Below are 20,841 nucleotides of genomic sequence, written 5' to 3'. Positions count from 1 at the left end.
TGAGTAGCATAGCTAGGAACTGGTCGCCCTCCTGCAGGAGCCCATAGCTTTTCCCCGCTGTGTCAAAACAGCACCCCTTTCTGTACTCGCGCCCTGCTTCTGCCCACAGTGGAGGCTGCGCTTGAGTTGCGGAACACTGTTCTTCTTCATTTGTGCACTAAACTGAACTGCCTGATTTCCCTCGAAGAGACTCCCCTTTTGCCCGTTGGCACCAGCGTGTGCAGGTACTTTTGAGCACAAGGCTCCACTCTTCGTAGGGCTCGGACTTCCTTTTAGTTAGGTGCCTCTGAAGGCGGACTGGGTCTAAGCATTATTTCGCACTGCCTGTTTTCCTTCCCTTTTAGGTGGACTACACATTTCGTGCATCTAACGCTTGAGACTTGTTGTATTTGTATATATATTGTATTGGTATGGTATGTGTTAGTTTACTAGAGTTGTATTGTGATTTCTCGCTACGGTCATTGTTTTAAAGGCCTTGGAATAAATGTGTATATATTTTTCATATAACACCTGTTTGGAGTAGTTTGTAAGTGTCCTTGCTTTGTGTGCTCATTGCGGGCTTTCAGTCACCCTCACCCCTCTTGAGACCTAGTCTTGACCGCCGCGATCGCTACCTTGATTGGTCTGGCTCGTCCAGAGGTTACGCTGTTCCAAGTAATTAGGTTGGCCTTCTGAACTTCTGCGCCACCAGGACAGAGTTCAGAAATCCGTCTTAACAAATTGGTGTACAGCGGTGGGATACGACTGAAGGTATCCAGTGTTGCGCATGAACTAAGGCATTTCAAGTTATTCCTACCAGGACACGTAGTGAATTGTTGTAGTATAACTTTAAAAAGGCCATAGTCCTATCTAACAGTATGGAAACAAATACCTTGTTAACTTTAAATGCTTCCAAATCAGAAACATTGAAAAAGATGTGTGCGGAGAGAGGTGTTTCCTCTCAAGGCACGAAATTGGATATGATCCAAAGAATCGTGGCGTGGCAAGAAGCGCAGCTTGACGCTATAACTTCTGAGGACAGTGCGGAAGGAGGTGAGGCTGCTCTCACTGGTAGAACCGACGGTTCTGCCGCTGCACTGATCCACCGCGACCACGAGGACAGGGAGGATGAGATGTCTAATGTTTCCTCTGCCAGTGCTGATGGGGAGGCTATGCTTGAATTCAAGAAGCAAGAGCTGCGGTTTAGGCAGAAGGAGCTTGAATTCAGCATAGCCAAACTAAAAATCGAACAGGCAGAAAAACAGAAAGACAGGGATCACCAGTTGGAACTGGCCAAGCTTCAGGTTGCAAATGGGTCCAAGGGTCCTGGACATGGGTCTGGGGCCTCCTCTCATCCACGGTTTCCAAAAGATCTGCTCAGTGTGTATGAGGAAAGGAATGACATTATGGACTGGCTGAATGCGTTTGAGTATGCATGCGAAGTTCAACAAGTTGACAATGCTGATAAGATTGCCTGGTTACTCAGCAGACTGCCCCATTCTGGCTGTAGTGCCATTATGGAAATGTCAAAGGCTGAGTGAGCTGATTTCGCAATGTTAAAGCAAACTCTCATTTTAAAGTTTGGGAAGACTCCGGCCCAATATTTGAAACGATTCAGAGAGTATAAGAAAAAGGAAGGTGGTACTTGGGTATCTTATGTCACCGAATCCTTGAAAAACTTAACTGGCTTGGTCGAAGGTTATAAGGTTTCTACCTTCGAAGGCATGATAAATCTTGTCATGCTGGAACATATTTTTGCATCTTCTTCCCCGGAGCTTAAGCAGCATTTGGCCGATTCGAAGGAGATAGATCCTAAGAAGCTGGCCATTGCAGCAGATTTATGGGTGTCACATCGAGTGTCCCATAAGGACAAAACTCATCCTGGTAAGCAGGAGGAAGGGAAAAAGTCCAAAGATAAGGAGGGTGGAGAATCTGATAAATCTTCTTCTCAAAAGGGCCACAAAAAGAAAAATAAGGGTAAGACACAAGAGAACTCACAGGGTAGTGGAGGTCAGCCTCCGAAACAGAACTCTGGTTACAATAAGCCTCCCTATGTAAACAGACCCAATGGATCTTGTTTTGCTTGTGGAGCAACTGACCACGTGAAGGGGGATCCCCGGTGTAAAGTTAGACCTTTGGGGGTCCACTCCGCTAATCTGGCCTTCTCCTCCTACGAGGAAGAAGAGATTACAGGAGCATCCTTCTCCTCAGACTCATTTCCCAGCGGGATAGAGGCTGAGGTAGTTTTAGTTTCCCTGGGTTCCTGGGAGCCTAAAGTCGCAGATGCTTATGCTAGGATTCCAGATAATACCAAGCACTACTTTAAAGACAGTGTGCTGATCAATGGAGTAGATACTCCAGCTCTTAGGGATAGTGGGTGCTGTCGAACTGTAGTGGATTCTACCTTGGTAGACTCAGAGGAAGTTGCCAGAGCTACTCTGATGCCCACTAAGTTGGCTGACAGCCCACTCCATATGTTCCCAGTAATACCTGTAAATCTTACTTTAAATGGTACAGCAGTCAGGATTCCAGTGAGCATTCAGAGAAAAGTCCCAGGAAAGGTCTTATTAGGTAATGATCTCAGAGCTTTAGGGCTCGTAGGAGACACTGCCGAAAGACCCTACACACGGTCTCAAGCACGGGCAGCATTGGCCAAGACCAATACGCCGCCCCAGCCGAAGGGTAAACCCAAGGCGAAAGGAGTAAACAAGTCAAGACGAGGGAAAGAGAATATTCCCCCGAGCTCGCCTACCACTGCGGTGGAGGAAGTTGGTCAATCGCCCGGGCCTCACGAGGAGGTGGCGATGCCTGAAGTATTTGACCCCAACGACCATCCTGAACTAAAAGACTTGTTAGTCGAAGGAGGTCCTGATAGAGACAAATTCAGTAAAGGCCAACGTGAGTGCCGATCTCTGGAAGGCCTAAGGAGACAGGCCTGCTCCCAGCTTGAGGGTGAACCTCCTGGGACGCATAGGATTTATTGGGAAGGTGGACTCCTGTATAGTGAGCCCACAGAGTCTACAGAAGGAGACCATAGGAGGTTGGTGGTTCCCCTTGCTGTAAGACCCTTCCTCCTGCAGTTGGCGCATGAAGTGCCCCCTGCTGGTCACCTTGGTATTAAGAGGACCAAGCAAAGGTTATCCATGCACTTCTACTGGCCCAAGATGGGGGTGCAAGTAGAAAGTCACTGCAGGAGTTGTGCCTCCTGCCAGTTATCTGGTAAGGTTGGCTCGACAATCCAAGCTCCATTGGTACCGCTCCCAGTTGTGGGGGTACCATTTGAAAGGGTAGGGATCGACATCGTTGGTCCCCTTGACCCGCAAACATCCTCAGGCAATAGGTTTAGCCTGGTGCTGGTCGACCATGCAACCAGATATCCTGAGGCCATCCCATTGAAAACTGTAACTGCCAAGTCAGTTGCAAAAGCTTTACTTGGCATATTTACTAGGGTTGGCTTCCCTAAAGAAGTTGTGTCGGATCGTGGCAGCAACTTTATGTCGAAGTATATGCAGGCTATGTGGAAAGAATGTGGGGTCACCTACAAGTTCTCTTCTGCATACCACCCCCAGACCAATGGTCTGGTGGAACGTTTCAACAGAACGTTAAAAAGCATGATTGGGGCTCTGGAAGAACCTCAGAGAAGAAAATGGGATCTTCTTTTACCATGCTTACTGTTTGCCTACCGAGAGGTACCACAGGAGGGTGTTGGCTTCAGCCCCTTCGAACTTCTGTTCGGTCATCCTGTACGGGGACCCTTAGCCATAGTCAAAGAGGGATGGGAGATGCCCACTCCCCCTGTTACTACCAACGTAGTTGATTATGTGCTAGGGCTCAGAAAACGGATGGTACTTCTGATGGGCTTGGCTAGTGATAAATTGAAGGCAGGGCAAGCGCTGGTGAAACATTGGTACGACCTGAAAGCTTCCCTCATCAACTTTACACCTGGTCAGCAAGTCCTGATCATGAATCCCATAAGGCCTCGAGCTTTACAGGACAAATGGTCAGGCCCTTATACAGTGGTGGAGCCCCTGGGTGAGGTTAACTATTTAGTGGACCTTGGAAGGCCTGGACAGGCTCCAAAAGTGTTTCACGTGAATAGGCTGAAGGCTTTTGTCCCAAGAATCAAAATCGCAGCACTGCTACTGGCTTCAGATGTTGAGGAAGAGGAGTCTGAACCTCTCCCCGACCTGTTCCAGAGCGGTCTTTCAGATAGCTCCTTTGAGGGTGTCCAAGTGGCCCCTCACCTGACTTCTGATCAGCAGGCTGAGGTGAAAAGTTTGCTTAGGCAGTTTACCCCCCTGTTTTCACAGTCGCCTGGTTTGACACCTTGGTGCAAACATAACATAGACACAGGAGACAGTGTACCTACCAAAAGTAGGGGATACAGGATGTCAGACAAAGTACGGTCTTATATTAAGACCGAGGTCAACAAAATGTTAGACCTTGGGGTGATTGAACCCTCTAGTAGTCCTTGGTCCAGCCCTGTGGTTTTGGTTCCAAAGGCAGGCACTTCTGAATTGAGGTTCTGCGTGGACTACAGGGCTCTGAATGCTGTCACCAAGACAGATGCACACCCCTTGCCTCGAACAGATGAGCTGGTGGATACTTTGGGTGCCTCCAAGTACCTCAGCACGTTTGACCTCACTGCTGGCTATTGGCAAATAGCTTTAGCAGAACATGCCAAGGAGAAGACAGCATTTTCTACTCCAGACGGCCTTTACCAATTCCGGGTAATGCCGTTCGGGTTGAAGAATGCACCTGCCACTTTCCAGAGGCTTGTGAATCATGTTTTGAATGGGTTGGACGAATTCTGTCTTGCATATCTGGACGATATAGCAGTTTTCAGTGCCACCTGGGAAGACCATGTGAAACACCTCGGGATTGTGCTCCAGGCTCTTCAGAAAGCACACTTGACCATAAAGGCTAGTAAATGCCAGATTGGACAAGGCTCAGTGGTTTACCTTGGACATGAAGTAGGTGGAGGGAGGATACAGCCTCTTCCCAGTAAAGTACAAGCAGTACAGGACTGGCCTACCCCCACTACACAAACCCAAGTGAGAGCCTTCTTAGGGCTCACGGGGTATTACCGAAACTTTGTGGCAGACTATGGCACCATAGCTGCCCCTCTGACTGCCCTCACAACTCCGAAGAAATCCAAGAAGGTAACTTGGACCGACGAGTTTGAGAAGGCCTTCAATGGCTTAAAAGACTCCTTGTGCCAGGCCCCTGTCCTCAGGGCCCCTGATTATCAAAGACCTTTTATCGTGCAGACGGACGCCTCTGACACTGGGATAGGAGCTGTACTATCACAAGTAGATGAGAAGGGTAAGGAACACCCTATTGGTTTTATTAGCCGCTAGTTTAAGGACAGAGAGCTCAGATGGTCCACGGTAGAGAAAGAATGTTTCTCTGTTGTGTGGGCCCTAAGGAAGCTGAGGCCCTACCTCTATGGGACCCACTTCACTGTGCAAACTGACCATAAGCCCTTAAAGTGGCTAATGAACATGAAGGGGGAGAATCCAAAGTTGCTTAGGTGGTCCATAAGTCTACAAGGCTTCGACTTCACTATTGAGCATAGGCCAGGTGTCCAACATAGCAATGCTGATGGGTTTTCCAGAATGTTTAACCGACCTGAACAAGAGACTCATCCAGGGGTGGATTAGTTCCCCCTGTCCATAGTCTGGGAGGGGCGAGTGTTAGGAAAGATTTCGTAATTGTAGGTAATTTTCCTTCCATGTGGCAACCCCTAAACTTTTTGCTGTTGTTTTTCACCTTGTTCGCGACTTTGCCAGAGAAGTGCAGCCTTCTGCCGCACTCCTCTGGGCTTTCGCTCCTTTCTTACGTGGAAACTGACATGCCCTTAAGACAGTCAGTACCGGGAAACACTGTTTTCCGTAGTTTTTTTTATCATGTTGCGGCTTTCGTGCAACATGACACAAGAGGGCACTGTAAGCTAAGTTACTGATCTCTTGGGTCTCTAGCCTTCTACAGGCCCTAGAAACTCTTTTAGGATTGTAACTGATCGGTGCAAGTGATTCACGGACGGGAATGGTGGCAGCGATCGTTTCTTGTGTTTTGAGCTCCTTTTGGCGTTCTAAGCGCGTTTCTCGCGCTTAACCCAAAATGGTGGCCTGGCTCCCAAAATGGCCAGACCACGAGGCTCCTTTGTCCTGTCCGCTGACCGTCTTGCTCCCTTCACCTTCGCCAGGTCGAGCCGACCCGGGGCCTTCCTTATATGGGCATGTACTTTCCCGCGAAACACGGATGCTTTCGCGGGCTTCTACATGTCTTGTGTGTGCCTCCAGGATTTGGGCTGGGATGTCTGGTCCCAATACACATCCTGGGTGCCAGAGAGTCTAGGGTGGTGTGAATGCCTGGGACCACCGTGGTCCGTGATAGGTCCACGAATGGTGTGAGTGTTGATGAGCGGATCTCCCATTGGGTCTCCTCCGTTTTGGCGCGAAGGGAACCGTGGATAAGAGGGGGCTGGAAACACCACTACCATGTCGATCTCCTGAGTTCTCACGAACGAAGGAATACAGGAGCCAAGTATCCTGCAACCAAGTGGCTGAACCGAGGAATTGCTGGTGACCCGCTGAAGGACTTCTCCTCTGCACTGCTGTCGCCTTGTGAAACCCTTTTTACCTTTGATCGAACCAGAAGGCCTGTACTGGTACTTCTACCCTTGGAATAGCGGGAACAGCTATTCTCGGCATCTTCACCATCTCCTGCTCGTAAGCCTTCGGAAGCGTCTCTGGGCCATCCAGCAGACTGACCAGCTTACACAGGAGTCTTGCTCTGTAACCGCCGTAAGGTTGTGTAGTATTTCGAGTCCTTGTCACTCTCACACGCTTCGTACACTTGGCGTTCCCAGGTCTGAAGTGAGTAGTGTACATTTGGCTCAGATACATACGGCCGCTCCGTTGCCCTACTGTGGTAACAAACTGTGCGGGTTCCTTCGTTTGGGACGTCTTTTACTCAACTCTGCTGCTGCAGACTCAACACGACGACGAGACGTCCCCTGCTCTTCTGAACCTGCCAGCGACTGAAACGGACGCGGAGAAGCCTGGGTCTGCTTGCATCGGGGACCAGTGAGTAGCATAGCTAGGAACTGGTCGCCCTCCCGCAGGAGCCCATAGCTTTTACCCGCTGTGTCAAAACAGCACCCCTTTCTGTACTCACGCCCTGCTTCTGCCCACAGTGGAGGCTGCGCTTGAGATGCGGAACACTGTTCTTCATTTGTGCACTAAACTGAACTGCCTGATTTCCCTCGAAGAGACTCCCCTTTTGCCCGTTGGCACCAGCGTGTACAGGTACTTTTGAGCACAAGGCTCCACTCTTCGTAGGGCTCGGACTTCCTTTTAGTTAGGTGCCTCTGAAGGCGGACTGGGTCTAAGCATTATTTCGCTTTGCCTGTTTTCCTTCCCTTTTAGGTGGACTACACATTTCGTGCATCTAACGCTTGAGACTTGTTGTATTTGCATATATATTGTATTGGTATGGTATGTGTTGGTTTACTAGAGTTGTATTGTGATTTCTCGCTACGGTCATTGTTTTAAAGGCCTTGGAATAAATGTGTATATATTTTTCATATAACACCTGTTTGGAGTAGTTTGTAAGTGTCCTTGCTTTGTGTGCTCACTGCGGGCTTTCAGTCACCCCAACCCCTCTTGAGACCTAGTCTTGACTGCCGCGATCGCTACCTTGATTGGTCTGGCTCATCCAGAGGTTACCCTGTTCCAAGTAATTAGGTTGGCCTTCTGAACTTCTGCGCCACCAGGACAGAGTTCATAAATCCGTCTTAAGACACACGTCGCGGGACGTGGGACCATTTGGTCAACTGGGACTATTTACTTTGCAATAAACCCTAGAATTCGGGAATACAACCTTGTGCCTGGCGTATCAGTTCGTGTGTGGTGATTGTGCCTTGTTTCCACATTCGAGGGTCCCTCAGGGGCCCCTTCAATCGCAAGTACCCAGGTCCCATCCCGAATCCCTTTAAAGCCGCCATCAGCAATGGCCATCGGACTGAGTCAAATGCCTTGACTGCATCCAGTGAGACTACTGCTATTTCGTCTGAGACCCCCTTTGTCTGCTCTATGATGTGGTGAAGCCTCCTATGGTCATCGGATATGCTCCTACCCGGGACATATCCTGTTTGGTCTGGGTGTATTAGTTTATGTATTGTATCATCGGCTTAAGTCTGTCCGCGAGTACTGCCGTAAGGATCTTACTATCTTGGTTCAGCATGGACAATGGTCTGCACGACCCGCAGTCCATGCTGGGCTTACCTGCCTTAAGGAGGGGAATGATCAACGCCTCTCTCAGGGATTCCGGCAGCCTCCCTTTCTCATATGCCTCGTTCAGCATGGCCAGCATCGGAGGAAGGATCTCTTGTCTGTATGTTTTATAAAACTCGCTTGGGAGCTCGTCCGCACCGGGGGCCTTACACGTGGGCAGGTGCCTCACCACTGCCTCTAGTTCCTCCAGCGTAACTGGGGCTTCGAAATTCTCTCTGTCTTCTGCGTTTAATTGGGGCAATCCTATGTCTTCCAGGACCTCTTGTGTTTCTCTAAGTCCTCTCCCACATCTGCATAGAGGTGTTTATAAAATTCAAAGAATCTCTCATTCACTGTTTCTTGGGTATTCCATACCTGTCCTGCCTCTCCCACTATCTTTCTAATTGCAGGCCTTTGTTCCTCATTTTTGTATAGCCATGCTAGCAGCCTCCCTGCTTTGTCCCCACCTGTATTTTGCCGTTCGATATACTTCTTGTAATTCAGGTTGCTGAGCCTGTCCCATAGCTCTCTGCCCGCCAATTGCAGCTGGCTCGCACCTTCCGCCTGTTCCTGCAAGGTCCCCTCTTTCTCCATTATTATTTCCAATCTCTTTTCAATATCCTGCAACTCCCTCTCTATGTCCCTCTGAAGCCCACTAGATTACCACCTTGAAGGCCTCCCACAGGGTCCCTTCCGATTCCACGCTCCCCATATTCTGTTCAAAATAACTTGTTATTTCTTTGCGTAGGTCCTCTTCGGAATGTGGCGTCTCTCAGGGCCTCGGCTCTGAGTCTCCATGTGGGGATTCTGGCTCTTGGGAACTGATGCTGCCATTCCAGCACCAGAGGGGAATAATATCCTGGCTTTGTACTCTGAGCCCACCACCTCTCTAGCTACTCTGGGGGTGGAGAACATGTAATCTAATCTTGTGTACAGATCATGCAGGGCCGCGTAGTGGGAATAGTGTCTTGCTGTCGGGTGCTGCTGCCTCCATATGTCTTCAAGCCCAAAGTCCATCAGGAGGGCCCGCAGTGCTCTCGCTGCGGGTGTGGGTCTATCAAATTTTGTGTCTGATCTATCTTATGTAGGGTCTAGCGTACAGTTAAAATCCCCTCCCCATATAATCGTTCGCTCGCGACGGGACTGAGCGTCCTGTATAACGTTTTATAGTAAGTCACAGTATCTTGATTGGGGGTGAATGTATTTATGATGCTTATTTCCCAATTTTCCAAGAGCCCCCAGAGCGCCACCAATCTCCCATCTGGCTCCACCATGGTCTGGAGTATCAGAAGAGGCACCTGAGGTGCGACCCATATGATCACCCCCCTGGCATATGCTGAGTAGGTGGCTCCGACGGTAGTGCCCTTCCACTTTTTCTTGATAACCTCCTGTTTAACCTTCGTGGGGTGGGTCTCTTGCAACAGAGCTATATCTATTCTTTGCCTCCTCAAGTACATCATCACTTTATTTCTCTTCAGGTAGGTGTTAAGACCCCTGACGTTCCAGGTTATCAATCTAAGGTCACCCATCTCCCTTGCGGTCTCTTCTACTTTCTCTCCCTCTAGTATTTCCAGCCCGAAAATGCTCATCTTGGATTGTGCACGGAGGTGCGTAGATACATGCTCGTTCCTTAACCCCTACCACATCAAACACCCCAACCCCCCCCCCCTCCGATCCCAACCCCAACTCTTGCCCAGCTCCATCCCTGGATCTCAGGTGCTCCCGCATTTGGTCCTGTCCAGCTACACATGTACCAGGCACCCAGCAGGGGGTTTCCGCTCTACTGGTAACCAAACTAACCTATCTAAGGGGGTGTGAGGTCGGGTTCTCTTCTTCTCCCTGTTATGCATCACTGTATGCTGCCTTCCCATTATCTAGCACAACTATAATCAAGACCCATTGTTACATCTTTATACAGCACCTCACTCGCCGGATCACTGTGTCATTTCTCCGCACTGCTTCCTTTCTGGTCTTCCCTTTCTTCAGGGCAATTTTGGGCATCCAACCAGTCCGACGCCGCTTCTGGGGTGTCAAAAAACAGCAATATGTTCTTGTGAAATACCTTCAGTCTCGCTGGGTACATCAACATGTACCTATGGCCCGATTCCCGTAGCATCCTCTTCACTGCGCCAAAATTGAGCCTCCTTCATTGTACCTGGAGAGTGTAGTCAGGGTATGCTGTTATTGAGGCGGATGCCCTCTGGACTGTGCCTCCCTTACGAAAGTGTTCCAGTATCTTTTCTCTGTCGGGGTAGTTTAATATTTTGGCAATGATAGGTCTCGGGGGGGCTCCTGGGAGTGGTCTCCTTGCCAGGGCTCTGTGCGCCCTTTCCACAGCGAAGCCCTGGGTCAGTGTGCCCCCATCTATCTCTTGCAGTAACATAGATTCCACATACTCTGTGGGGTTTGCCCCCTCTTCTCCTTCGGGAAGCCCCACGATGCGTATGTTGTTCCTTCGCGCTCTTCCCTCTGCTTCTTTAGCTCTGCTCTCCAGGTTGCCTACCTGCTGTCGCAACACGTGGATCTCTGAGGCGTGTGAGGCACAAGCCGCTGTGTTGGCCTCTACTCCCTTTTCCAGTTCTCCTGTGCGGTCCGCTATAGCCCTTAAGTCTTGTCGGAGGAGGTTCAAGACTATTTGCACTACATCTATTTTAGTTTCCAGCGCCACCTTCAATGTGGCCATGGCGGCCTCCGAATTCATCTCCCATGTCGCTTTCAGGTCTGCAATAGCCTCCAGGATATGCCGATCATCCCTCGCTGGTGATACATCCTGTCGGCGCTTCTGTCCTTACTTCTAGCACCCTCTGTGGATTGCGGGGTCTTGGTGTAGTCATCCATCGTGGGCTGTTTCCCCTTAGTTTTGTTGAGCTTGGTCACCATATCTAGCGCTCTGCTGCGTAAGCAAGTCTCCTGCTCCGGACGCTGCGGGGTGATGCCACCATCGGGTGCCCAGCCTAGTGAGTATGGGCAGCCAGGTAGTCCGCTTCCAGGGCAGTGATCTCCTTCGTTTTCATGCAACCTAGTGCCCCCCCAAGGCAGTCCCGCTGCCCCACAGTATCCAGAGTGGGTGGTATCCAGCTGTTTGGCATCCCCTGCACCACCTCTTCATGCTTTAGTTGTTGTCCACCCCGGCAGTGTCGCTCTGTGGGGCAGCCCAGTACAGTTCCTGTGTGATCTGCGCACGTCAGGGTCTCTCCCCTCCCCATCCGCATGGGGGGGCTCTGACCCGTATAGGCGCAGGATCTGTCCGTCCAATGATCCCAGCCTGGTTGGCCCAGATCGTGACGCCCCTAGGCGTGCTTCAGTGCCCCAGTTCCTTCTGCATTGTGGTCCTCTTGGACTGCTATATCTTCCCGGCTACCAACTCCCGATGGGCCTCCTTGCACCAGCCCTTGCGCGCCCATAGCTAGTGCTACCGTGCCACTAGTCCTGCTTGCCTCTGCCTGTCATAGCAGCCCATCGCAGGGGTTGACTATTCCCTTATGGCATGGAGTGTTGCTGCGCTCAGCCCGTGTTCGCTCCCTGTGTAGCACTGTCAGTGATGTCCTGGGGGCGCCAGCTGCCAAGAGTGACAGCCCCTCTTGTACCACTTCTGTTATTGCCCGAACTGCGGGGACGCCTGTGGCCGCACCAGAGGCACCTCAAATCTCCCCCGCTCCCCAGCAGGGGGGGTCTCCCCAGGCTCCGCGCAACGCCTCCGACTGGAGCCCCGGGTCCCGTGTTGCGCAGGCAGTCCACAGCCCACCTTTGTCTGAGCGGGCCGCTGGTACTGCCCCGAGCTGCTCCTCCTCCTCACAGCCTTTGGTGCCCGCTCGCCTTACCGGGCACAGCAGCAAACTTCATGAGTGCCCTGCGTACGAAGTCAGGGGACGCGTGTAGCGGGCAGCGAAGTCCCAACAGTGTCATTGGTCTGCACAGCCCCGGGAGGTCCGGCTTCAGGGGGGGGGCGGGCTGCCTTCACAACGGCACCGCCTGCCTCCGTCCCCCCCTCCACTAGGGACGTTCCAGGCATGAAGGTGTCACAGGCGCCCGCCTACCATCTTTCGTGCGCGCTGCCTCTGTTGCGCGATGCAATCCCGGTGCGGGAGTCTTCCTTTTCGTCGGGTCCTTGGTTTGTAGCTGCAGGGCACCTCTGCGACCTCACCACTGCGCCCCCCTCCCAAAGCCTTTGTTGAGGGGCATGGTGGCCATTTTAAGTGGCGCTCCTCGGGTCCACGAAAAGTTGAATACCGGATTATCTGCTCCAATAGTATACCATTTATGTTCTTGATGCACGCATTGTGCGGCGCTTGCCTTCCCCTGCACAATCCTATGTTTTAGGCCAGGATTTTGTGGCAGGGAAGGCAGGTTTCAGCAGGATGTATGCCGGATCATCAGGAGCTCCGGAGTCCCCTCGCCTCCTACATGGCCAGCTAGCCACACCCCCACCCCCGGTACATCGCACTGTTGTTGTGTAAACCGTGCCGTTCATTGTTATGTAGGCTTTTTTCTGGAACGGAGGCCAATGTTTTCAAAAAATACAAAACACAGGTAACGGCAAACAGTGCGAACTGCAAAAGGATGTCCTTTCTGTATTTGTATTTTTTTATTTATTTGTTATGCGCACCCTGCAAGTTCACGGCTAAGTTCCGCTTTACCGCTCGTGAGGACTTCGTTCTGCATTTGGATTTGCATTTGGATTTGGAATTTCGCCTAGCCAGTGTTTCACTTCATACTCAAGCGGACTGCTTTACTGGTTACACCGGCCCTGGTGATTGACACATACTGCTAGCCCTGCCCAGGAAAGGGTGTGTTTTCCACCCTACTATCTTCTACTAAAGACGTCCCTACGCGCACAGCGCGCGCGCACGAGCAAGTTCACGGCTAAGTTCCGCTTTACCGCTCGTGAGGACTTCGTTCTGCATTTGGATTTGCATTTGGATTTGGAATCTCGCCTAGCCAGGTGATTGCTTTGGCTGGAGGACTTGGACTTTTAAGCCCACTAGTGGGAGTTTTCAGTATATCAGCAACTCCTTGATACATGTTTGTTTGTTTGTCTTGTTTCACAGTGTTTCACTTCATACTCAAGCGGACTGCTTTACTGGTTACACCGGCCCTGGTGATTGACACATACTGCTAGCCCTGCCCAGGAAAGGGCGTGTTTTCCACTCTACTATCTTCTACTAAAGACGTCCCTACGCGCACAGCGCGCGCGCACGAGCAAGTTCACCGCGTTTCTGCGGTCGCGGCCTGGCTTCCTAGTGCTGGTGTTCTCCCTATATAGTCTTCACCTCGCTCTCCCAGGTCTTCCAGGTCAGTTTGAGAGTTGCCCCATCTCTAATGTCCTTTGTGCCTTACTCATTGAAATCAAACATGCCAGATTTGGCTTTACATCCCAAGCCTGGCTGTCCTAGCACTGGGCTCTTTCAGACGAATTTTCCAGCGTTTATTCTGTGTCCCAGAACTCCCAGAACTCCAGTTGGCCTCACTTCTGCCAACTGCACCATGGGCCCGTTGGCGGGTCCACTCCGGACTATCCCTTCTCTGTCACAAGGGTCTGCGGGACCTCACCTTCCGGCTATGGGTCAGCAAACGGTCCCTTGTGTGGTGTACCCCAGTCCATCCATAGTGCTGTCAACTCCTGCTCGCACACGTGGTATTTCCGACAAAACAATTCTTGCTTCGTTAAAAGCACGGAACGTGAGGAGGAAATTCAGCACCCACTCAAATCACACTCTCTCGTCTATCACTCCAAGTTCCCCTATATTCCTTGATAGTACTAGTATTTCCTTATATGCCAGCCATCATGATACTTTGCAGTCTAGGAAATCCCTTTGTGATATGGCCCAATCCAGCCTTTCTCCTCAAGATACTTATTCTACACCGATAGACTCAGCAATTGCTTCCTTTGCTCTTCCTACGCCTCGTGCAGTCGTGCCTGCTTGCAACACGTTTGCTTCAGGCTCCAATATTGGTGTTGAATTAGCCCTGCAGGCTATCAATACCTCTATTCTTGGAATGCACAAAATGTTTGATACCTTGCACACAAAAATTGCTACCCAAGGCACACAACTGGAGGAACTATTACACTGGAGTCGTCGCCATGATCAGCTGTGCCCCTTTCCTACCTTACCATCAGAAAGGCCATTGGCGAGCTGTGAAGCCTCAATTATCACCTGTGGTAGTTCTAATAATATAGACAGGCACATAAGTACAGCTGTGCCCCCTCCGATTTGTGTCTCACATGTGAAAAGCGCGAATGTCCCCTCTGCTTTGCCTCATTTTCATCATGTCATTTGTGCTGTTGACGCTCCTCCCAATACTATGACTCCTGTCTCTGTGCCTCAATCTCAGCCAGCCCCAAACAACATTGATTTGGTGTCTGCTCTTGAGGTGCCCCTCCAGGTTGCTACCACTGCTCCTAGTGTCATACTCTCCATCCCTGAGGGTTCCTCTCCGGCAAACCCTGTTGTTGCAGTATCTCCGGCCGCATCCAGTGGCAAGTCTAGGGCTACAACGATTCCAAAAAATTTGCATGTCGCAATGAAAAAAACGAAGAAACAGATCCCTCGTCGAGGCAACAAAAACACTCTGAATGCCTTTTTTAAAGCTATTGGTGGGTCTTTGGTAGCAGGGCCGAAAGATCCTCCCCAGAGTCACCCCCCCATGAAACCCTCTGCAATTCCTGACCCTGCACTGTTGCCAGCAAGTTTTCTGCCGTCTGTTCATACAAAGGAAGCGGCACTTGCCGTGCCTGTTGATATTCTGGCATTGATACTTCCCCACCCCCATTTGGACGCTCTGGTTGAGTCCCTTGAGACGTTAGAGCAGCGTGCCGAACGAGTTGTGATCGACATGCCACCTACTAAAACTGTCTCTTTTGCCTCAAGTACCAGACAGCCCTCCTCCTTAACATCTGTATTGAATCAGGGCCCATTGAATGACCTGAAACAAGCTGTTGACAAGTTTCTGGAGGAAAGGCTATCTGCTGTGCCCACACCTCAATTCACGTCTACTATGACAGCCCCCTCTCAACTCATTTCTAAACCTTCTGACACGTCCACCTTTTCTAGTCTTGAGCAGTACAATCTCAAGTCCCAAGCGACTGAGTTTAAAGAACTGCCCCCCCAACAAACGCACCAATCCAGACTGCCTAATCCTCACAATTTTGAAATAAGGCGTCCTTTCTCTCAATCCTCCCAAGTCCCTTCCACCTTCTCGGCATGCACATTCATTGTAAAATGTCGAGATGGTTCTTATCCTGTTTATAACTTGAATAGAAGGAGTGTCTTAAACATCTTTAGTGACATTGATGAATTAACGGATATTACTACTCTTGATATAGCACAAATTGAATTTATCTCTGCCTCTTCCAATTCTATCATCAGACTATGGATACCATCGACCATTGTTGCCAACACTATCTGGCGAGCGAGAATGGCTCTGTTTGAAATGGGCTTTCTATTGGCACTTGAACCGCATGATAATACGACTCAATCTAGGGTCCCCATCCCACATCCACGCATCTATGAAAGACAACAAATTGATAAATGTGACATTAACACAGTGTATGATACTCGGATCCGCATTCAGAATTAACCATCATTGTGCCAAAACGGCAATCCTCTGTATCTTGCATGTTGGAATACCAGGGGGCACAATCATCTACATGTCTCTATTAAATCTATGCCTGTGATCTATAACATCCTTGCCTTACAGGAGACCTGGCTTTTAGTCCCCCCGGTGTGGGATGGGTATGAAATCACTCTGCTACCGGCCACTCGAACTAAAGGTAGACCCACCTCGGGTTTGCTGGTTGCCGTACTCCAAGGGGCTGGACTTCATGTAAATGCATGGGCTTCCTTTGGGGTTCATCTGCAACTAGTTAAAATTGATCTGGGTACTGCCTCGCTCGCATTGCTGAATGTGTATAGAAATCCTGTTGCCTGCTCTGATGATCACTTTTATGGTGGCCTTATTTCATTGTTGGATATTATAAATATGGCGAATACCACCAACTTCACCATCATACTGGGGGATCTCAATATGAATTGTATTGCTAACAATCCACATTCAAAAGATAGCTCTCGGTGGATTCAACTCATGAATGAACGTAACTTCATTATGATTAATGGGGCCCTCAAAGGTGACTCTCCTTCTCAATCGACTTGGTATCGCAATAACAGTGCAAGTACAATTGATTAAATTTTTGTGGACTCGCCATTGTTCAAACTCTGTCAGGATCTTTCAATCACTGCATATCCTGGCAGTGATCATAAGCTACTTCTCTTGACCCTCTCATGGCAAACTTTTGCGTTAAAATCTTCTTCAGTCAGCTGTGGATTTGTTATCAACTCTGCCAGATCTAGACTGAAATGGACAGATCACCGACTTTATGCATTCGAAAAATTAATTCAAAAGAACTTGTATACATTGGGTGTACAATACACTGATATACTTGCACCGTTTGCGCATACCATTTCGACTTCCAGGCAACTCCAAACCAAACATACCCATTCCTTTGATCAGCTGGTTAAAGACCAAAAGACCGAGTTTAGGCGTCTAAAGCGGCAGATACAAATCTCCTCTTCTTGTAATCGTTGGCAGGCGCTCACCAAGTTGAAAACACAACATAAAAACTGGCTAAAGGGCCATAAATCATTGATGTTCCATCATGACAGTGACATAATGTTAAAATCACTTGCCAACAAAAACTCGGCCCAAATGTGGCATCTGCTACACAATCATGCATATATTAGAGATGCCGATGCACAATTAAATGCAGTAAACGAATCACAATGGATCTCTTACTTCACAAAATTGTATGCTGATGCCAACTTTGATCCTGACACTTTTCGCTCTGTTGGAGCCTCCAATTGGAATCTGGCTTTTACAACTGAGGACATTGTACCAATCATCAAAAAAGCTAGTTCCTCTCGAGCTGTTGGCCCAGATGGCATTTCCAACACCATGTTGAAACTAAATCCTGACACATGGGCTCGCATACTGTATTGCATTTTTCAAGACATATTGCACTCATGTACCATCCCATTATCTTGGAAATCCTCCATTATTATCCCGATTTTTAAAAAAGGCGAAAGGTGTCTACCTCAGAACTACCGGCCAATTGCACTATTAGACTCTCCGAGTAAAATTTTCACTAAACTTGTACTGATTGAATTTAATAAGTGGACGCTCCAGAATTCATTTAGAGACCCGTTTCAGACTGGTTTTATTGCGGGTATCGGTACCCAGGTTAACCTCTTCGCACTGAACTCTATCAAAGCTCAGTGCCAAGAATTGAAACAACCCTTATTTCTCGCGTTTATTGATTTACATTCTGCATTCGACTCTATTTCCCGCCCTCTGCTCTTTGCCAAATTAAAACGTGACCATTGTCCGCAAACATTGTTTGATATCATTCTGGCTCTCCATTCTGACACGTGTATCTATGTACGATTAACCCTTGATGGAGCCCTGTCTACTTCCATCCCCACGGCTCGTGGACTTAAACAGGGCTGTCTTCTGGCATCATCCATTTTTAACTATTTTATCCATGACATAGCTTTTATATTTCAAAATCTTGATTCAGATTCTCCAAAAATGAATAATCAGCAGGTCCAGACCCTAATGTATGCTGACGATATGGTATTGCTATCAAAAACTCAACTTGGCTTGCAGAAATTGTTGACAGCTTTTGATTCCTATATTATCCGCAATGATTTAAAAATTAACTCTAATAAATCTCAGATAATGTTGTATCATCCAACCAAAAGAAATAAATCATTTATCTGGCACATTAACCAGGCACATCTGCTGATTGTCCCGCAGTACACCTACCTAGGTATGCTATTTGAGTTGGCTGGGTCCTTCAATGCTCATGTAGATGGGATTTTGAAAAAGGTGACAACGGCCTCGTCACAAGCTAGTCTGATTATGTCTAGATATGGCAAATTTTCCATCACACCGGCCCTTGCCTACTGGAATCAGAAAGCAGTGCCATCAATATTGTATGGTCTTGAAACTCTCACATGTCAGTCTAAACTTGTCTTTCACAAATGGGAAAGCCAGTTTTGGAAAAAGATACTACAATTACCAGCTTGTATCCCCATCTCGTGGATTAGATATGAATTGGGCCTAATTTCACTTGAAACCTTATACATTTGGCGTCTGTGCGCGCTCTTCAGAAAATGCCTTCTAGCATCTAGAGATCACACACTACTCTCAGAACTCGCTTTTCATATGTTTCATACTACACAAACATTTTTTGTCTCATGGGTGACTACGGCTTATTCTGCATTGAGTAGTGCTGATATTTCTCTTGACACATTAATTAAAAATCCTGATAAGGCTAAACGTCACCTGTATGAATTTGACTGGATTAAGACAAATGAATCGTGCTTATCTTATTGTGATGGCAATGCTCTCCGATTTCCTCCAAAAAAGATGCGAACATTCCATCCTTATCTAGTCAAAGCCCCAGCAGCCAATATTCGCTCTGCAATCATGTGTCTACGTTTTAACATTTGGCCAACCAAAGCCATTCTTCACAGACGCAAGCTAATAACAGATCGTGAAACTTTTGTCGCTTTTGTAAGAACAATTGCCAACCTGAGACTTTGGAGCATCTTATTATTGAGTGTCCTGCCCTCACTCTTCATAGACTCAAGTTCTTGGGTCGACATTGCCGGAATTTAGGTTTCCTAGACTATGAGGCATCATGGCTCACAATTTTGAATTCTGCGTACTTGCCTATCCAAATTGCAGTTGTTAAATTTATTGAAAGCTTGTCCTTGACAAATTTAGATGTTTAATTCATAAATACAGTTGCATTTTCATCTAGGTCACACTTTCCGAGGTCTACCTATTAGCCTCTTGATATTGTGTCTTGTTAATTGTGCTATGAACTAATGATTGTATCTTCGGAGATAATTTGTCATCATGTTTTAACTTGGTTTATGTGTTTATTTAGCTGTTAATTTATTTTCTATAAATACGACTAGATGTCGTATTTTGTTTTATATCATGTGTTTGTCGCAACAATTTTTATTTCTTTTGCTAATTTTGCTTACTTTTACATTTTGTATAATATTCATTCTTGTGTTTTTGTTTTCTTTCTGTAACACTTTTAAAGGTTGATTTGTTTCAACCAATTCAATAAAAAAAAAAAAAAAAAAAATATGCGCACCCTGCCCTGGGGCATCTGGGTGCATAATTTGAGAAGGTAATGGTTACATACAGGTAAAGCAAGTACTTTAAAGCAAGCACTTTAGAGGAAAATGTCTGTCGTTTATTCTGTAGTTTGCAGACTTTTGCTGGAAGGATTCTTATTGGGGAGTGATGCTTATGTCCTTGATATTTTGTTTAATGCTGAACAAGGTTTGGTGGTTGTAGGCGTGGATAATGGACGGCCTGAAAAGTATATGACTGAATAAGCTCAACCTCTGCACACAGCTGTTTGGGGTGGCGGAGCAGGACAAACCAGGAGGCAGATGACTGGAAGGAGAGGAAGAACAGCAAAGCTTTCCAAATGTGAGGGGTCCACTCCTTTAGAGCTTTGAAGGCCCAAGTTGGATTCTGGGCATTTTGATTTTTTTTTGCAGAACTTTCTTTTTGAGCTGCTTGATATTTGATGTGATATTTTATTTATATCGCGCTCATACACAAGTGTTTCAGAACGCGACAAGGCAAGGGAAGGGAAAACAACAATCTTACTAGGCCCAGTGACATTGTGAATGTGCGAGGGGGAGGGGAGAAAAAGTGCAAAGAAGGGGGAGAGAGGAGAGTGCGGAAACAAGGAAAAAACAGATAATAATAAATTGATAAATAATAAGGCGACAAACAATGGTAGTGCAGCCAGCAAGTGGCAAGTGCTGGGTTTAAGACAGTAGACAGAGCCAGTCTGATAAGTGCAGGAAGAAAAGAAAGGGGGAGGGAACTGTATGGGTACAGATACAGACCCCAGTGCAAGGGGTGGCCTGTAGGCAGTGAGGGACTGTGGCAGGATGAGCAGGTACCTGGGCCCGGAGGACAGAGGGTAGCCAGGTGCACGGTGCCGAGGGAGAACAAAAATCAGAAGGGGAGAGGGGTGGCGAAGGCACAAGCAAAGAGGAAGGTCTTGAGGTGCATGCGAAACCAGAGATGTTGCTCCTCAGGTTTTAGCGTGGCAGGGAGGCTGTTCCAAAATTAGGCCCCAGCCAAAGACAGAGATCTACCCCCAGCTCGTTTCTTTGAAAAACGACTGACCCTGAGAGAGTTGGAGGTAGAGGAGCAGAGAGCTCGAGAGGGGAGGTATTTGCGGAGGGATGGCTGAAGGTATTTTGGACCCAGGCCCCAGAAAGCCTTGTGGGCAATGCAGAGGGTTTTGAATTTAATCCTTGCATCCACAGGGAGCCAATGGAGAGATATGATCCCAGGGCCTGAGGCATAGGACAAGTCTTGCAGTCCTGTTCTGGATAAGTTGTAAAGGGAAGAGAGTAGAGGCAGGCAGATTTAGGAAGAGGCTGTTGCAATAGTCCAACCTAGAGAGAAGCAGAGCTTGAGAGACAGTGAGCTTCTGGGGGAAGGAGAGAAAAGGCAGAGTACCTTTGAGGAGGTTCAGTAG

This window comes from Ambystoma mexicanum, chromosome 1q (assembly GCF_040938575.1).
Source record: "Ambystoma mexicanum isolate Mex_15411 chromosome 1q, UKY_AmexF1_1, whole genome shotgun sequence".
NCBI lineage: Eukaryota > Metazoa > Chordata > Amphibia > Caudata > Ambystomatidae > Ambystoma > Ambystoma mexicanum.
The sequence above is the reverse complement of the archived record's forward strand: the minus strand, read 5'-3'. Positions refer to the sequence as shown.